Below are 17,994 nucleotides of genomic sequence, written 5' to 3'. Positions count from 1 at the left end.
CACTGTTCAGACCCGAATGCACTGGAGTGAAAACAGCTGGCTGAAGACACAAAATCCGGAAATGAGTTTTAGTTACATGTGATGATCTATGATATCAAAAACATCAATGGGACTGAGGAATCTGCAATACCTCATTTTTACTGGAATAATTATTTTTCCACATGAATGCTTACATAACTGAAAGCTTCACTGATTTTGTTACTTAATAAATCAACTGTTTAAAGAATACAAGATAGCTTCACTCCCATCATTTCATCAATTACTGCTGCTCACCATGTTCACATCAGCAGCAGTTGCACCCCTTTAAAGCTGCCTTTGTACTACAGGTACATACTTCATTTGAGTCATTTGAATCATTAGATTAAACTGCTACTGAGGTCATGCTGTTGCAGTGAGTGTTAATCTTAGCTGTCCATCAAAAGCCACAGCTAGCCTCGGTGCTAGCTAGGGATTGGCCCATCTAAAGAGCATTGCAGCCCTTTCAGTGACTGTCATTTGGCACCCTAACACTGGCTGATGATGTCACACCATCAGCAGAGTGTAAATCTAATGCAATGAAAGTGATGCACCATCAATAACTCTCGGAGACGTGAGGCGAGATATAGGCTTTTATTGGCTGGAAGCAAGAACAAGCAGCAAGTGACCACCACACTACATCCTGGAGCCTGAGACCGGGGCGGTGTCTCCAATCGCCTTTATACCGGGGTCAGTGGGAGGAGCCACAGGAGCAGTCAGCGGTGGGGGGGGCGTGTCCAGGCAGGTATATGTAGTTCACCACAGAAAGCACTCGTGTTTTGCTTTGGAGGCTCGCTGGTGGACTGGGGGTCGCAACCAGTGCTACAGGAACAGTGGAAGTGTGCTGCAGTGAAAGAGGCCTTGAGAGCACACTTTAGATTAGTACTTGTAAATGGGTGTAACTTGAAGGACCTACTGAATGTTTAGTGTCTGTCTTGTACTATAAATAAATAGTTAACTTTCTTACCAATAGATAGATAGATAGATACTTTATTCATCCCCATGGGGAAATTCAACTTTTTTCCCAATGTCCCATACACTTGTTGTAGCAAAACTAATTACATACAATACTTAACAGTAAAAAAAATATGATATGCATCTAAATCACTATCTCAAAAAGCATTAATAATAGCTTTTAAAAAGTCGGCATGTTCTGTCACCACTCACTGAATCTGTGAACTTGATTTCACGTAACACATATTCAATGGGCTGTAGTGTCTGGCTTGTTTATGCTATGCTTTTTAAACAACGCACCAGCTTAGTCATTCTCACGTTTTCCAAAACCTCACCTGTGGTCAGAGATGAAGCAAAAAATCTCTGCAAGTGCCTCCAAAATTACTTCTCTAGTTTCCCAGAGGGTCAAAATTCACCAGCTCAAGCCATAAGGATTTATCCACCTCAATGCACTTCAAGATCCCCAATATCTCCTCCCTGTTAATTTGTATGTGCTCTAAGAAAAAAAACACTAATTTCTCACATTTCTTTAGTTTCCATCATATACTCCACAGTAAAAACAAAAGAGAAATATTTTTTAAAAATCTTACACATTTTTTTTGGTTCCACACACCAATGGCCATGCTGATCGCTTAAGGGATATATTCTCTCCCTAGCCACCAATTTACTCTTAATAAACCCACGGAACTTCTGGGGAGATGTGTTGGGTGATTAGAAAGCTCTGAGGTAGATGTATGTTCAGCAATATTCTCATCTGCACTGAAATCAGCATATGAAAGATAAAGTAAAAGCCGATGCATTTGTAAGCAGATTCAGCCAGAAAGATTAAATAGATAATTCTTCACCATTCTGCCAGAGATTCTGAAAATCACATCAGCCATTTTCTAACCAATCCAATTTATTCCATGCAATATCAAAAGAGCTGTGGGACCAAACATTCCAGATGAAGTAGATAACACCTGCACGGCAGATCCAGCTGTACCTTGAAACAAGTTTTGGCAGTACATTAAGTACTGGTCAGAAAAAAAAGCAGAACAAATTCAATCCACTAATTAATGCTCAATTAGTTTATTCCTGTTCATTAGCCAAGTGATAAAAACTGCCTACAACTGTGCTATCAAGCAACACTTCTCAATAATCAACTTACTACTGCCCAGTCTGAGTGTAAACACAGTCATTGTTCCAGACCTCTTTGCACTCTCGATTGCAAAAATGGGCAAAGAGCTAGCTCCAGCGATCACAGGAGACTGACTTCTCTTCACATCAAAGCAGTAATTAACCAATTGTGCTACTAAATGGTCCCAGTAAAACGTGAAATCAATGAACATCAAAGTGAAGCCACTTCAGGTAGCTGAAGTCATCCCTTGCACAGAGGAAGGTAATTCTGTGTGCTTGAAATACAGCATTCCAACCCCAGGATGTCACAGCAGGAACTTCTCAGGGCAGTGTCCCAGCATCATCAACTTCAGATACCCTCCCACCCAACCAACAACCTCCCCCCCCCCCACCACCACTCACTGGTCCCAAGGGATGGTCCTTTCATTTGACTGATCTCTCTCCCTCTCTTCTCCCCCCCCCACCCCACCCCTTGATGCTGTCAGAGGATGGTGCTAGAGCAAGGTTTAATAGATGCAGTTTGAATTTTGAATTCACATTGTGCTGTGTTCTAGTTTCTATTCACTCCTTTTATTTTTGTTGCTGTTTTTGGGAGATTTATTAATCAGGGCAGACTGTAAATAATGAACACTGAGCTAAGTTGAAGTATACCTTTTGATTTTGTGTTTTATATTTTAGATTGTTTTTTTTGTTGCTGTTTGCACGTTTTGCTTTTTTTGCATGATGGGGCGGAGGAGGTTTGAAGATTTTCTTTGAATGGGTTCTATGATTCTTCTTTGTTTTGTGGCTGTCTTTGGAGAAGACAAATCTCAAGGTTATATACTGCATACATACTTCAATAATGCACTTTGAATCCTTTGAATCAGTGGCCTTGATTTTACCATGAGGCCAGAAACAAGGATATTTGTCAATGAGCGCAGAATGTGCATATCTATTTTAAAATGCTCAACAAATAATGCAGTCCTTGCCTGCAAAAAGCAAATCCTAGACAATGATAAGGCACAAGATGATAAGAGGCAGGTGATAATCATATTGCAAAAGAGGCAAGCAATGGCCATTTCCAATAAGGCAATTTAACCAATTGCCTGTAACATTTAATAGAACTGTGGAAAATGTGTGAATACTCTGTATATTTCACTGCAGTTCAACATCCATGCAACACCGACAAGACCTAAATCCATAAACTCTACTACCAAGGAGGGTGAAAGCATCATGTTCTCCTACAATTCTAATTTGGAAATATATTGTCAGTCCTTCATTGCCACTGGGTCCAAAACCTGTAACTCCATACTTAGCAGTAATGTGTTCATATCTTCTCTAGAAGGACTGTGGCTGTTCAGGAAGGCAGCTTATTCACTATCCTCTCTAAGGTATTTACGGTTAATAATGAATGTTTGCCTTGCTAGTAGTGCCCAAACCCTGAACATTAATCACGAACAGAAAACAAGACAAGAAACACTAGAACACAGGAGGATGTCACGCTACCCAAGATGCCAAATTAACTAAAGCTATTGATCTGCACAAGATACATATCACCCCATACCCTGCATTTTCATGTCCAAGTACCTCCTAAATGCTATTATTGTGTCTGCTTTCTCTACTGCCGTAGCTGTTCATTCCATTCAATTCCTAATTCCCAAACATACCGGGCACATGTCCATTAAAGACTCCACCCCTTGATCTATAAAACTATGCCCTCTAGTATTTGACATTTCTATTTAGAAAGTGACTATAACTCTCTACCCTATCTTTGCCTCTTTTTAAAAAAAAACTTTTATCGGGACAACCCTCAGTCACTGACACTTCAGAGAAAATAATTTAAGTTTTCCCAACCTTCCTTAATAATTAATACTCTCTAATCAAGGCAACATTATGGTGACACTCTCCTCTGCACGTTCTCAAAAGCCTCTACATTCTTCCTGTAATGGGGTAAACAGCATTACACACAATACTCCAAGTAAAACATAGAAAACCTACAGCACAATACAGGCCCTTCGGCCCACAAAGTTGTGCCAAACATGTCCCTACCTTAGAAATTACTAGGCTTACCCATAGCCCTCTATTTTTATAAGCTCCATGTACCTATCCAAAAGTCTTTTAAAAGACCCTATCGTATCCGCCTCCACCATCATTGCTGGCAGCCCATTCCACACACTTACTACTCTCTGCGTAAAAAACTTACCCCTGACATCTCAGTACCTACTTCCCAGCACCTTAAACCTGTGTCCTCTTGTGGCAGCCATTTCAACTCTGGGAAAAAGCCTCTGACTATCCACACTATCAATGCCTCTGTGGTGAACTACATATACCTGTCTGGACACGTCCCCTGCTGACTGCTCCTGTGGCTCCTCCCACAGACCCCGGTATAAAGGCGATTGAGGTCTGAGCCCAGCCTCTCAGTCTCCAGGATGTAGTATGGTGGTCAACCACTGCTTGTTCCTTCTTCCAGTCAATAAAAGCCGATATCTCGCCTTTATGTCTCAGAGTGAGTTATTGATGGTGCATCAATTTTATTGACTGGAAGTTTTAAAACATGGAAAGCGTTTTACATCCGGAAAGATTGGATTTGGACCCCCAAGACCCTGAAGCAGCTCCTGCCTTTGAACTCTGGCTTGCATGCTTCCAATCATACTTGGAGGAGGTTAGTGCAAATGAACCCGCTGTTATGCACAGAATTCTCCTCTCGAGGGTCACCCCGAAGGTTTACTCACTTATCAGAGACCTGCCGACCTACGAAGTGGCACTGGATGCCCTCAAAAGACAGTACCTGCGGCCAGTGAACACCATCTACGCAAGACATCACTTAGCTACGCGATGACAGCGGCCTGGAGAATCGAGCGCCGAGTTTCTCCGAGCCCTACAGACACTCGTGCGGACTTGTGATTGCAAAACTCTCACGGCGGAACAGCATGCGGAACTCTTGGTACGAGACGCCTTTGTTACAGGAATCAGGTCAGTGTATATGCGCCAGCGGCTGCTGGAAAATGCCAATCTTACCTTACGCTTGGCGATCGGGACGGCTGACACGCTGGAGGCTGCTCTGCACAACGCTGTCCAGCCGCTCGATCCCCCGCCGGTCCCGTGGACGCCTCAGACCCCGCCGCCGCTGGTTCCCGCAAGCGAATTCGCCAATGCCACTGCCAGTTGCGATTCCACAAACTCCGCAAACCCGACCACAGTTGCGGCCAGTCAAAAGCCCGTGCAGTGTTACTTCTGCGGAAATGAAAAGCACCCCCGAAAACGCTGCCCGGCCCGAGAAGCGACCTGCTCCAGCTGCGGGAAGAAGGGCCATTTAGTCAAGGTCTGTAAGTCTAAACCACGAGCGGGATCGGACAGCGCCTCGTGCGAGGCATGGGAGCCGCCATCTTGCATGCCCGGATGTGGGCGGCCATCTTTGTCGGCGTCAACATGCCCCGCCCCCACCCACTGGTGCTTACCAGGCACCAAGACGGCGGTTCAACTCTGGCCTTTGTAAGCCTCGACCAAAGTGCCCCACACCAGCTTGCAAGGTCAATGATGGACATCCTGGTGGAGGAGCACAGGACTAGCTGCCTGTTTGACACAGGCAGCACTGAGAGTTTTATTGACCTGGACACAGCGCAACGCTGCGGACTCGTGACACAGCCGGTAAGCCAGAGGGTCACCTTGGCTTCTGGGTCGCATTCCACAGACATCCGGGTGGGTTGTGTAGCGACATCGGTGGTGCAGGGCACAGAATATCGAACTTTGCGCTACTGGTCATGCCTCAACTGTGCGCACCTGTGCTATTGGGGATGGACTTCCAGAGCCACCTCGAAAGTGTGACTATGGCATATGACAGGCCCCTCCCACCACTCACTGTCAGGAATCCTCAGTTTGGTGAGACTTCGCCATATACCCCGCTACTGACCACACACACACACCAAACCACACGTCCCGCCCAGCACCATGCCGACAGCTGCGCTACTGACACCACTTGCAGCCTCTCCACCCTCATGATCCCTCCCCCACCACTGTTCACCAACCTGACCCCCGACTGTAATCCTGTGGCAACTAAAAGCAGGAGGTACAGCGCAGGGGACAGGGCCTTCATTCAGTCAGAGGTGCAGCGGCTGCTCGGGGAGGGGATCATTGAGCCAAGCACAAGCCCTTGGAGGTCCCAGGTGGTTGTTGTTCGGACCGGGCAGAAAAATAGGATGGTCGTGGACTATAGTCAAACCATCAATAGGTTCACACAGCTTGACGCATACCCCCTACCCCGCATCGCTGATATGGTCAACAGATAGCTCAGTACAAGGTGTACTCGACAATAGATCTGAAATCCGCTTATCACCAGCTCCCCATCCGCCCAGAGGACCGCCCCTACACTGCCTTCGAGGTGGGTGGCAGGCTCTATCACTTCCTGTGCATCCCATTTGGTGTCACAAATGGTGTCTCGGTCTTCCAGAGGGAAATGGACCGGATGGTGGACCAGTGCCAACTGAAGGCCACATTTCCCTATCTGGATAACATCACCATCTGCGGTCACGACTGGCCAGATCACAACGCCAACCTCCAACGATTTTTCCAAGTGGCCGAAGCTCTGAACCTTACTCATAATAGGGACAAGTGTGTGTTCGGAACCACCCGACTCGCTATCCTTGGGTATGTCGTGGAAAACGGGGTCATTGGCCCTGATCCGGACCGTATGCGCCCCCTGTTAGAACTCCCTCTTCCCACCACCCTCAGAGCCCTCAGACGGTGCCTGGGCTTTTTTTCCTATTACGCCCAATGGGTCCCCCATTACGCAGACAAGGCCCACCCCCTGGTCAAGTCTACCACTTTTCCCCTCTCTGCTGAGGCCTGCGCGGCCTTCAGCTGCATTAAAGGGGGCATTGCCAAAGCAATGATGCATGCGGTGGACGAGACCATTCCCTTCCAAGTAGAGAGTGACGCCTCCGATTTCGCGCTGGCTGCTACCCTCAATCAGGCAGGCAGGCCAGTAGCATTCTTTTCTCGTACCCTTCAAGGCCCTGAAATTCGGCACTCTGCGGTGGAGAAAGAAGCCCAGGCCATAGTGGAAGCTATTAGGCACTGGAGGCACTATCTCGCCATCAAAAGCTTCACCTTGCCGACCGACCAGCGCTCAGTTGCGTTCATGTTCAGCAACCAACAGCGGGGCAAAATCTAAAATGATAACATTTTGCGGTGGAGAATAGAACTCTCCACCTACAACTATGATATCCTGTACCGGCCTGGAAGGCTCAATGAGCCCCCTGATGCCCTATCCCGGGAAGCGTGTGCTAGCGCACAGCTCGACCAGCTATACGCCCTCCATGCACATCTTTGCCATCTGGGGGTCACCCGATTTTACCATTTCGTGAAAGCCCGGAACCTGCCGTACACCCTGGAAGACATCAGGACGATGACCAGGGACTGCCAAGTCTGCGTTGAGTGCAAACCGCACTTCTACCGTCCTGAAACGGCGCAACTTATCAAGGCCACCCGCCTCTTTGAGCGACTGAGTGTTGACTTTAAGGGCCCCCTTCCCTCCACCGACCGCAATGTCTACTTTCTCAATATTATCAATGAGTACTCGCGGTTCCCCTTTGCCATCCCCTGCCCCGACACCACTACCACGTCAGTCATAAAAGCCCTGCGCCAGCTCTTCACTCTGTTCGGATATCCCTGCTATATCCACAGTGATAGAGGGTCCTCCTTTATGAGTGACGAGCTGCGCCAGTACCTGCTGGCTAGGGGCATTGCTACTAGTCGGACCACGAGTTATAATCCCTGGGGAAATGGACAGGTGGAGAGGGAGAATGCCACAGTGTGGAAGGCCACACTTTTAGTCCTTAAGTCAAAAGGGTTGCCGGTCTCTCGATGGCAGGAGGTCCTCCCTGAGGCACTCCACTCTATCCGCTCCCTGTTGTGTACGTCCACCAATGCCACCCCTCACGAGCGCCTATTCTCTTTTCCCAGGAAGTCTGCCACTGGGACCACCCTACCAGCTTGGCTGACATCCCCAGGGCCAGTGCTGCTCCGGAAACACGTGAGGAGTAATAAATACTCCCCGCTGGTCAAGAGGGTTCACCTTCTACATGCAAACCCCCCAGTATGCTTACGTGGTCTTACCTGATGGGCGCGAGGACACGGTCTCCGTCCGCGACCTGGCGCCCGCAGGAGCAGCAGATCACTACCCCAAACACTCCACGGTAACTATGAACCCTGTACCCGAGGTGACACCGCGCACACCAAGCCCTACACAGACTCCTCACGACACTCCTATACCGGGCGTCTCGTACGCGTATATACCAGGCGCCTCGCACAGGCGTGAGGGATCACTGACGCCTAGTGGGCTGACACCTCCAGTTAGGCCGGAACCAGCACAACCTCCGTCTCCGGTGCAATCACCACCAGCACCTGTGCAATCACAGCCGGTGCTACGTAGATCGCAGCGACAGATTCGACCACCTGATAGACTTAACCTGTAAATATACTTGTAAGAAACATCGCCACATGGGGACTCTCTTTTAAAAGGGGGGGTGAATGTGGTGAACTACATATACCTGTCTGGACACGCCCCCTGCTGTCTGCTCCTGTGGCTCCTCCCACAGACCCCTGTATAAAGGCGATTGAAGTCTGAGCCCGGCCTCTCTGTCTCCAGGATGTGGTATGGTGGTCAACCACTGCTTGTTCCTTCTTCCAGTCAAAAAAGCTGATATCTTGCCTTTACGTCTCAGAGAGAGTTATTGATGGTGCATCAGCCTCTCATAATCTTATACACCTCTATCAGGTCACCTCTCATCCTCCGTCGCTGCATGGAGTAAAGGCTGAGTTCACTCAACCTGTTTTCATAAGGCATACTCCCCAATCCAGGCAACATCCTTGTAAATCTCCTCTGCACCCTTTCTATGGTTTTCCCATCCTTTCTGTAGTGAGGCGACCAGAACTGAGCACAGTACTCCAAGTGGGGTCTAACCATGGTCCTATATAGCTGCAACATTACTTCTCGGCTCCCAAATTCAATTCCATGATTGATGAAGGCCAATACACCATATGCCACCTTAGCCACAGAGTCAACCTGCGCAGCTGCTTTGAGCATCCTATGGACTCAGACCCTAAGGTCTCCACACTGCCAAGAGTCTTTCTATAATACTATTACTATAATACATTAATACTTTATTCTGCCATTATATTTGACCTACCAAAATGAACCACATCACACTTATCTGGGTTGAACTCCATCTGCACTTCTCAGCGCAGTTTTGCATCCTATCAATGTCCCACTGTAATATCTGACAGCCCTCTGCACCATCCATCCACAACACCTCCTACCTCAGTGTCACCAACAAACTTACTAACCCATTCCTCCACTTCCTCGACCAGGTCATTTATAAAACTCACAAAGAGTAAGGGTCCCAGAACACATCCCTGAGGTGCATCACTGGTCACAGACCGCCATGCAGAATATGACCCGTCCACAACCACTCTTTGCCTTCTGTGGACAAGCCAGTTCTGGATCCACAAAGCAATGTGCTGTTGGATCCCATGCCTCCTTACTTTCTCAATAAGCCTTGCGTGGGGTACCTTATCAAATGCCTTGCTGAAATCCATATACACTACATCTACTGCTCTTCCTTCATCAATGTGTTTAGTCACATCCTCAAAAAATTCAATCAGGCTCGTATGGCATGATCTGCCTTTGACAAAGCCATGCTGACTATTCCTAATCATGCTATGCCTCTCCATATGTTCATAAATCTTGCCTCTCAGGATTTTCTCCATCAGCTTACCAACCACTGAAGTAAGACTCACTGGTCTATAGTTTCCTGGGCTTTCTCTACTCCCTTTTCTGAATAAAGGAACAACATCTGCAACTCTCCAGTCCTCCAGACACCTCTCCTGTCCCCATTGATGATGCAAAGGTCATCACCAGAGGCTCAGCAATCTCCTTTCCTCACCTCCCACAGTAGCCTGGGGTACATCACGTCCAGTCCTAGTGACTTATCCAATTTTATGCTTTCCAAAAGCTCCAGCACATCCTCTTTTTTAATATCTACATGTTCAAGCTTTTCAGTCCACTGCAAGTCATCACTACAATCACCAAGATCTTTTTCCATAGTGAATACTGAAGTAAAGTATTCATTAAGTACCTCTGCTATTTCCTCTGGTTCCATACACACTTTCCCACTGTCACACTTGATAGGTCCTATTCTTTCAGGTCTTATCCTTTTGCTCTTCTCATATTTGTAGAATGGCTTGGGGTTTTCCTTAATCCTACTCACCAAGGCCTTCTCATGGCCCTTTCTGGCTCTCCTAATTTCCTTCTTAAGCTCCTTCTTGTTAGCCTTATAATCTTCCAGATCTCTAACATTACCTAGCTCTCTGAACCTTTCATAAGCTTTTCTTTTCTTCTTGACTAGATTTATGACAGCCTTTTGTACACCATGGTTCCCGTACCCTACCATAATTTCCCTGTCTCATTGGAATGTACCTATGCAGAACACCACAAAAATATCCCCTGAATATTTCTTTCATACCTTTCCCTGAGAACACCTGTTGCCAATTTAAGCTTCCAAGTTCCTGCCTGGTAGCCCATAATTCCCCTTACTCTAATTAAACACTTTTCTAACTTGTCTGTTCCTATCTCTCTCCAATGCTATTGTAAAGGAGATAGAATTATGATCACTATCTCCAAAATGCTCTCCCACTGATAGATATGACACCTGACCAGGTTCATTTCCCAATACCAAATCAAGTACAGTCTGTCCTTCTGGAGGTTTATCTACATGTTGTGTTAAGAAACCTTCCTGAACACACCTAACAATCTCCACCCCATCTAATCCCCTTGCTCTAGGGAGATGCCAATCGACATTTGGGAAACTAAAATCTCCCATCACGACAACTCTGCTATTATTACACCTTTCCAGGATCTGTTTCTCTATCTGCTCCTCAATATCCCTGTTACAGTTGGGCGGCCTATAAAAAACACCCAGTAGTGTTATTGACCCCTTTCTTTTCCTAACCTCCACCCACAGAGACTCCATAGACAATCCCTCCATGACACCCACCTTTTCTGCAGCGGTGTCACTATCTCTGATCAACAGTGCCACGCCCCCATCTCTTTTGCCTTCCTCCCTGTCCTTTCTGAAACATCTAAAATCCAACACTTGAAGGAACCATTCCTAATCAAAATTTTATACAACTGCAACCTGACTTCTTCACTGTTATAATCAATACTCCGACTGATAAAGGCAAGCAAGCATGCCATACACCCTCTCTATCACCCATCAATCTGTGTTGCTCTGCAAGTATTGTAACTTACACTAAAAATGTAAATTCAGAACTGCAAAACCAAGATTAATAAATTGTCTATCAAAGTTATTAAATTTATGGAACCAATTCAGATTAAAATTAAGATAAACTTTACTAAATAAAAATCTGCTGCTGTTACATAAGCACTCTGTGCCACATATTCTTCGAGGAACTGAGATATCCCTCAGTGAGGACAAATTGGCTTAAGTAATCATCAAAACTTCTTGTCAATTGTATTTCTTATTCTTGGTCAATTTGCAGAACACTGGTCGATCTTAGCTGATGAGATTACATTTGGAAAACATTAATGAGAACTGGTGGAAGTTCTTTAATTCCTCCTAAGGATCTTCTCAGCTCCTAACTAGCTTTATTGCTATCATCCAAATATGCTTCTAATAAAGCACTATTTGACTTTCTGGAGGCAATTGTAAAATGAGAGATACAAAATCAAAATCTATTGACCCTTACCCAATATGGTCTTCACATTCTACCTCTTAAGATGGAAGGTTGTTGATTCAAATCTACCCTTCAAGGCTTCTAAGTGTTAGGTTTCTCTAATAGAGAGTTGTGAATATCTGGAACAGGCTGCTAGCAGTGGTTGTGGAGGCTGAGACAATTACATCATTTAAAAATCTTTGGATGCATTTCTGTTGACGTGGATGAGTGGGCTGAAAGGTTCCATTTCTGTGCTGTCTGAATCTATCATTTTATGAAGTCAAACATATAAAGCAGTAGTGCACTATCATAGTTAGAATCTTTCTGCTGGGACATAAACTAAGGCTTGTCTGCCCTTTTGGGTAAATGTAAATTTTACATTGCTAATCTATGGCCAATGTTTATCAATAATACCTAAAAATTTTTGATTGCCTGAACTTTTGTCACAGCATTTTAAATAGGACCTTTGCATTAGATTGTTGATCTGTCTCGGCTTACCAAAAAACCAATGAGAATTATCCGTAATTCACAGAGCTTTGTAATGCCCCAAAGAACTCTACAGCTAATGATCTACGTTTGAAATGAAGTTATAATTCAAAACATTGTTTTGGAAAGTATTTCATTATCTAGCAAAGCTTGATATCTGTTAAAAATTTAAAAAGCCCTAGATGTCCCTAAATGTAGGTTCACTGGATTCTGGCTAATCGGGACACATTGGCACCACTGTGTTTTGGCCCATTTCAACAGCTGGCAAATTGGCCGAAGTTTCATGGAATTAGTTAAAAACTTATAAAAAAACAAACTACCATTTAACTGAGTAACAGATTATGTATTTAAATAAAATACAAGAAAATGTAGACCACTATTAATACCACTACAGTACTATAAGACTGTGCATTAGTTCCTAATAGCTATTGACTGAGAAATTCATCCACTGTACGTATTCTTTTGATTGATGGTAAACAACAAAATCAGTGAAGACACCTAATGTAGATAATAGACTGCCTTCAGACAATGGCATCGCCATATGCATGCTCCAAATCTTTATTTTCAGTTTAACGTTCAAGATGATTATTAATACTTTTAATTTCTTCATAGTTCCTAAGTAGTGACACAAACAAAATGCTGGAAGAACTCAGCTGGACAGGCTGCATCTATGGAAAAGAGTCAACAGGCGATATTTTGGGCTGAAACCATCATTTCATTTTCATTCCAGGCCATTTCTGGCATCTCCGAGCCAGAATGCTTGAAACCACAGTGAGTATAATAATTCTGAATGGCCTTCCTGCTTATTTCTTGCAAACAATCATGACAAAAATCACTGCTTTTTAAACACAAAAAAAATGCAACAGGCACTATTTATAAACTGCTTGCTGTCAGCATGGTGCAGTGGCTAACATCTACACAAGTGCACCAGTTTGACGCTAGTTAGAAAATTGTTCGGCAACAATCTCCTGTCTCAAATCAGTGAAGGGAATCCTGGCAATTTTCTCAATTAGTATTTGTCCCTTAGGTATTGTCCCAACTAGTGGCTGCCCCGATTAACTGATGGCGCAATTAAATGGAAAAGGTATTTCCTTAAGATGCTACCAACTCAATAGAATGCACTCACATCTATCAATGAAGTCCACCATACTTAAACCTTGCTCCCTATATCTACAGATCGTCACATCTTCTCAATGAACCCTGACTGATTATGATTGCAGTGCCTGAAGACAATCAGATGTGGAGTGCTACAGGAAGGTACAGACAGCAGCAGAGAAGATAATTTGACAACATCTGGCATTTAACACCATATGTAAACAAAGCTATTACAATAATTGGCTTCTATTCTTGCTTTACAGCTGTTCTAGATAAATTTGTGTTTCTGCACCTTCAGTGGGTTTACTCAATGTTTATTTAATGATTTTATGCATTTTCCATCTTTTCTGTAATTATGAATTTATTCCTTACAGATCTGTTTTGTGAGGGTTTCTGAAGGAATGATGGTTGAGATTACTGTTCATCTCCTCAGGGAATTCAATCCAAGAATCAATGAAAAAGCTGGCTGATGTCCCCTTCAACTTCAGCAATTCTGGTATACACATCCACCTCATCAATCACTGTCTCCCTGGAATTCAGCATCTCCTGAAGTGGTTGTACTGGTGGAGCAGGTGAAGAACAAAGAGAACAAAAGCGATGAAGTATTAGGAACTGATGTAACTGAACAGAGGTAAACTGGTTTTCCTAATTGCAGAGCAAAAGTATGTCATCTGAGGAGGATGTTGACTGTCACATTGAAATCTGTGTGACTTTTTCATAACTGGAATAATAGTGGAGATTATAACCATATTGCAGAGCATCATTTGAGGGGGTGATTCAGTTTCTTTCTGAACAGCACATGCTATTAAAGAACTTAAGATGATAGAAACCTGATATAAAAACAGAAAATGCTGGAATTAGTATTTCAGATCCAGTGAAGAGTGTCAAACCAAAAATATCATCTGTTTCTCTTTCTGTAGATGCCAATGTTTCCAGCATTTTCTGTTTTTGTCAAAGGAAGTCCCTGTTGAAAATACATCTGCAATCTCTCCTGCTCTTCATGGGATAGCCACTAAAATAGATAGTGCCGAATAAAGTCCTTCGGAAATAACAATTACAAATAACAAATAACAATGTTAATCATACTTCAGTGCATGAAAATCCTTATGGGCAAGGCTAAAGGATATTTAGCAGACCTTCTTAAGGATTTATGAACCTTCATGATTCTCTGTGAAACATCTTCCCACTGTTCACAGACAACCAGACTCCTGTTCCTATTCCTGTAACAACGTTAAAGACCGGTGTTCCCATCTCAGAGGCTGCTTGCGGCACCTCATCATCGTCCTAAAGGAAAGTACAAGTTTCCTCCCTATCCATCCTGTGTCTGTGTGGTGGAAGAAGTAGAGCATTCGCTGTAACATCTATCACTGTCTCAAAGCAGTGGAACAGCATTTCAGATGGACACACAAAGCTAACATTTGCCAATACCGCTGATATGCATGTCAAAGTTTTAAACAATTCCAAGTGATCTTTTGTTGCAACAATGACAGAAAAAAAACACATTTGAAATCTTGTCCAGATTTTATGCAATCCAGTTGTAAAGTTCTTTATAGCAATCTAAATTTAACTTATCGTGTGTATGTTCAAGACAATAACTTGAGCAAGGTGCTGGGACATGCATAGCTTACTTACTTCCCACACATTACCCTGCTAGTGTTCAGGGCATCAATAAAGGTTCTCAATCTCTGGCACTGTTCAGTGTTTCAGTAGCTCAGCTTTCACTAATGTCAGTTATGCAAGAGACTCAGGAATACTGTTGCACTCAGAAGTAGAAGGATTCTTACTTGCTGTTTCCATGACAAGTTTGTTTTACCAGTCAGGTTTGTTAGACCTGAGCTGAACCCCTGAACCTGGAGGACCAGTGGACCACCTTTAGTCTGTCCTCTACTCTTTGACCTGTTAAGTATGTGTGTGATCCTACCAGGAGCCAAAGCATAAGGCCCTGACTCCATCTGACATAGGTCTCCAGATCACTGAGGCACGCAAGCCTTCAAACCACAATAAGGTTGTGGTCCTCTGCACGGTATATAAGTTGACTGACAGGAACATCAGAGCAGTAGATGAGAAATCAAATTAATCACCACACGCCTGACATCAGTGGTGGAAAAGATGCTGGAGTCAATTATAAAAGAGGAAATTACATCACATTTGGATAGCAGTAGAAGGATCAGTCCGAGTCAGCATGGATTTATGAAGGGAAAATCATGCTTGACTAATCTTCTGGAGTTTTTTGAGGATGTTACTATGAAAATGGACAAGGGAGAGCCAGTGGATGTAGTGTACCTGGACTTCCAGAAAGTTTCTGATAAAGTCCCACATAGGAGATTAGTGGGCAAAATTAGGGCACATGGTATTGAGGGCAGAGTACTGACATGGATTGAAAATTGGCTGGCTAACAGGAAACAAAGAGTAGTGATTAACGGGTCCCTTTCGGAATGGCAGGCTGTGACCAGTGGGGTACCGCAAGGTTTGGTGCTGGGAGCGCAGCTGTTTACAATATACATTAATGATTTAGATGAAGGGATTAAAAGTAACTTTAGCAAATTTGCTGATGACACAAAGCTGGGTGACAGTGTGAAATGTCAGGAGGATGTTATGAGAATGCAGGGTGACTTGGACAGGTTGGGTGAGTGGGCAAATGTATGGCAGATGCAGTTTAATGTGGATAAATGTGAGGTTATCCACTTTGGTGGCAAGAACAGGAAGGCAGATTACTATCTAAATGGAGTCAAGTTAGGAAAAGGGGAAGTACAACAAGATCTAGGTGTTCTCGTACATCAGTCAATGAAAGCAAGCATGCAGGTACAGCAGGCAGTGAAGAAAGCTAATGGCATGCTGGCTTTTATAACAAGAGGATTTGAGTATAGGAGTAAAGAGGTCCTTCTGCAGCTACAGGGCCCTGCTGAGACCCCACTTGGAGTATTGTTTGCAGTTTTGGTCTCCAAATTTGAGGAAGGACATTCTTGCTATTGCGGGAGTGCAGTGTAGGTTCACAAGGTTAATTCCTGGAATGGCGGGACTGTCATATGTTGAAAGATTGGAGGGACTGGGCTTGTATACACTGGAATTTAGAAGGATGAGAGGGGATCTGATTGAAACATGTAAGATTATTAAGGGATTGGACACACTGGAGGCAGGAAGCATGTTCCCGCTGATGGGTGAGTCCAGAACTAGAGGCCACAGTTTTAAAATAAGGGGTAGGCCATTTAGAACAGAGTTGCGGAAAAACTTTTTCACCCAGAGAGTGGTGGATATGTGGAATGCTCTGCCCCAGAAGGCAGTGGAGGCCGAGTCTCTGGATGCATTCAAGAGAGAGTTAGATAGAGTTCTTATAGATAGCGGGGTCAAGGGATATGGGGAGAGGGCAGGAACGGGGTACTGATTGTGTATGATCAGCCATGATCACAGTGAATGTTGGTGCTGGCTAGAAGGGTCAAATGGCCTACTCCTGCACCTACTGTCTATTGTCTATTGTCTATTTTCTTGGCACTAAACAACAACTGAAAACATTCATTCCCTGTGCCACCACTGCTGCAAGTCAACCATTAATAAAAAACAGGACAGTTACCCTCCTAGTTCATAACCCTGCAGTCTCTGCCACCAATGGGAATACCGGAGCAATGGGACTATGTGAGCACATTCTTTCCTTTCAAGTCACATGTCACCATGGCTTGGGAAAAAAAGCACAGACACATTGAAAGTGTGTAGAGAAAATTTACAAGGATGTTACCAAGAAATGAAATCCTCAGTTATAATGAAATAATGAACAAACTAGGACCTCATGCCCGGGAGCACAGGAGAATGAGCGAATGAGGTATACAAAATCATGAGGGGCAACGATAGGGTAAATGCGTGCAGACTTTTTCCCCTCAGCTTTTTTAGGATTATAGTTTTAGGGTGAAAGGTGAAATATTTAAGGGGATATCTGAGGGAAAACTTCATTCAGAGGGTGTTGTGAGTGTGGAACAAGCTGCCATTGGAATTGGTAAATATGGGTTCAATTGTAACATTCAAGATCAGTTTGCATAGATAGCTGGATGAAAAGGGTATGAGGGCTATGTTCCAGGAGCAGGCAATAGGTATATACAGAAGACCAGGTCGACACAGTCTAGATGAACTGAAAGGCCTGCTTTTGTGCTCTAGTACTCTGACTATATTGTGGTGAACTACATATACCTGTCTGGACACCCCCCCCCCCTTCTGACTGCTCCTGTGGCTCCTCCCACAGACCCCAGTATAAAGGCGATTGGAGCCACAGACCCTTCCTCAGTCTCCAGGATGTTGTGTGATGGTCACTTGCTGCTTGTGCTTTCTTCCAGCCAATAAAAGCCTACCTTAACCCACGTCTCAGAGCAATTGATGGTGCATCAATTTTATTGGCTGGAAGTTTTAAAACATGGAAAGCATTTTACATCTGGAAAAATTGGACATTGATCCTCAAGACTCAGAAGCAGCTCTTGCCTTTGAACTCTGGCTTGCATGCTTCCAATCATACTTGGAGGACTGAGTGTGACTGAGCCCGCGATTATGCACAGAATCCTGCTTTCGAGGGTCAGCCCAAAAGTTTACTCCCTTATCAGGGACCTGCCGACCTACCAAGGGGCACTGGACACCCTC

This window comes from Hemitrygon akajei, chromosome 2, assembly GCF_048418815.1.
Source record: "Hemitrygon akajei chromosome 2, sHemAka1.3, whole genome shotgun sequence".
Classification (NCBI taxonomy): domain Eukaryota; kingdom Metazoa; phylum Chordata; class Chondrichthyes; order Myliobatiformes; family Dasyatidae; genus Hemitrygon; species Hemitrygon akajei.
Note: the sequence above shows the minus strand (reverse complement) of the source record.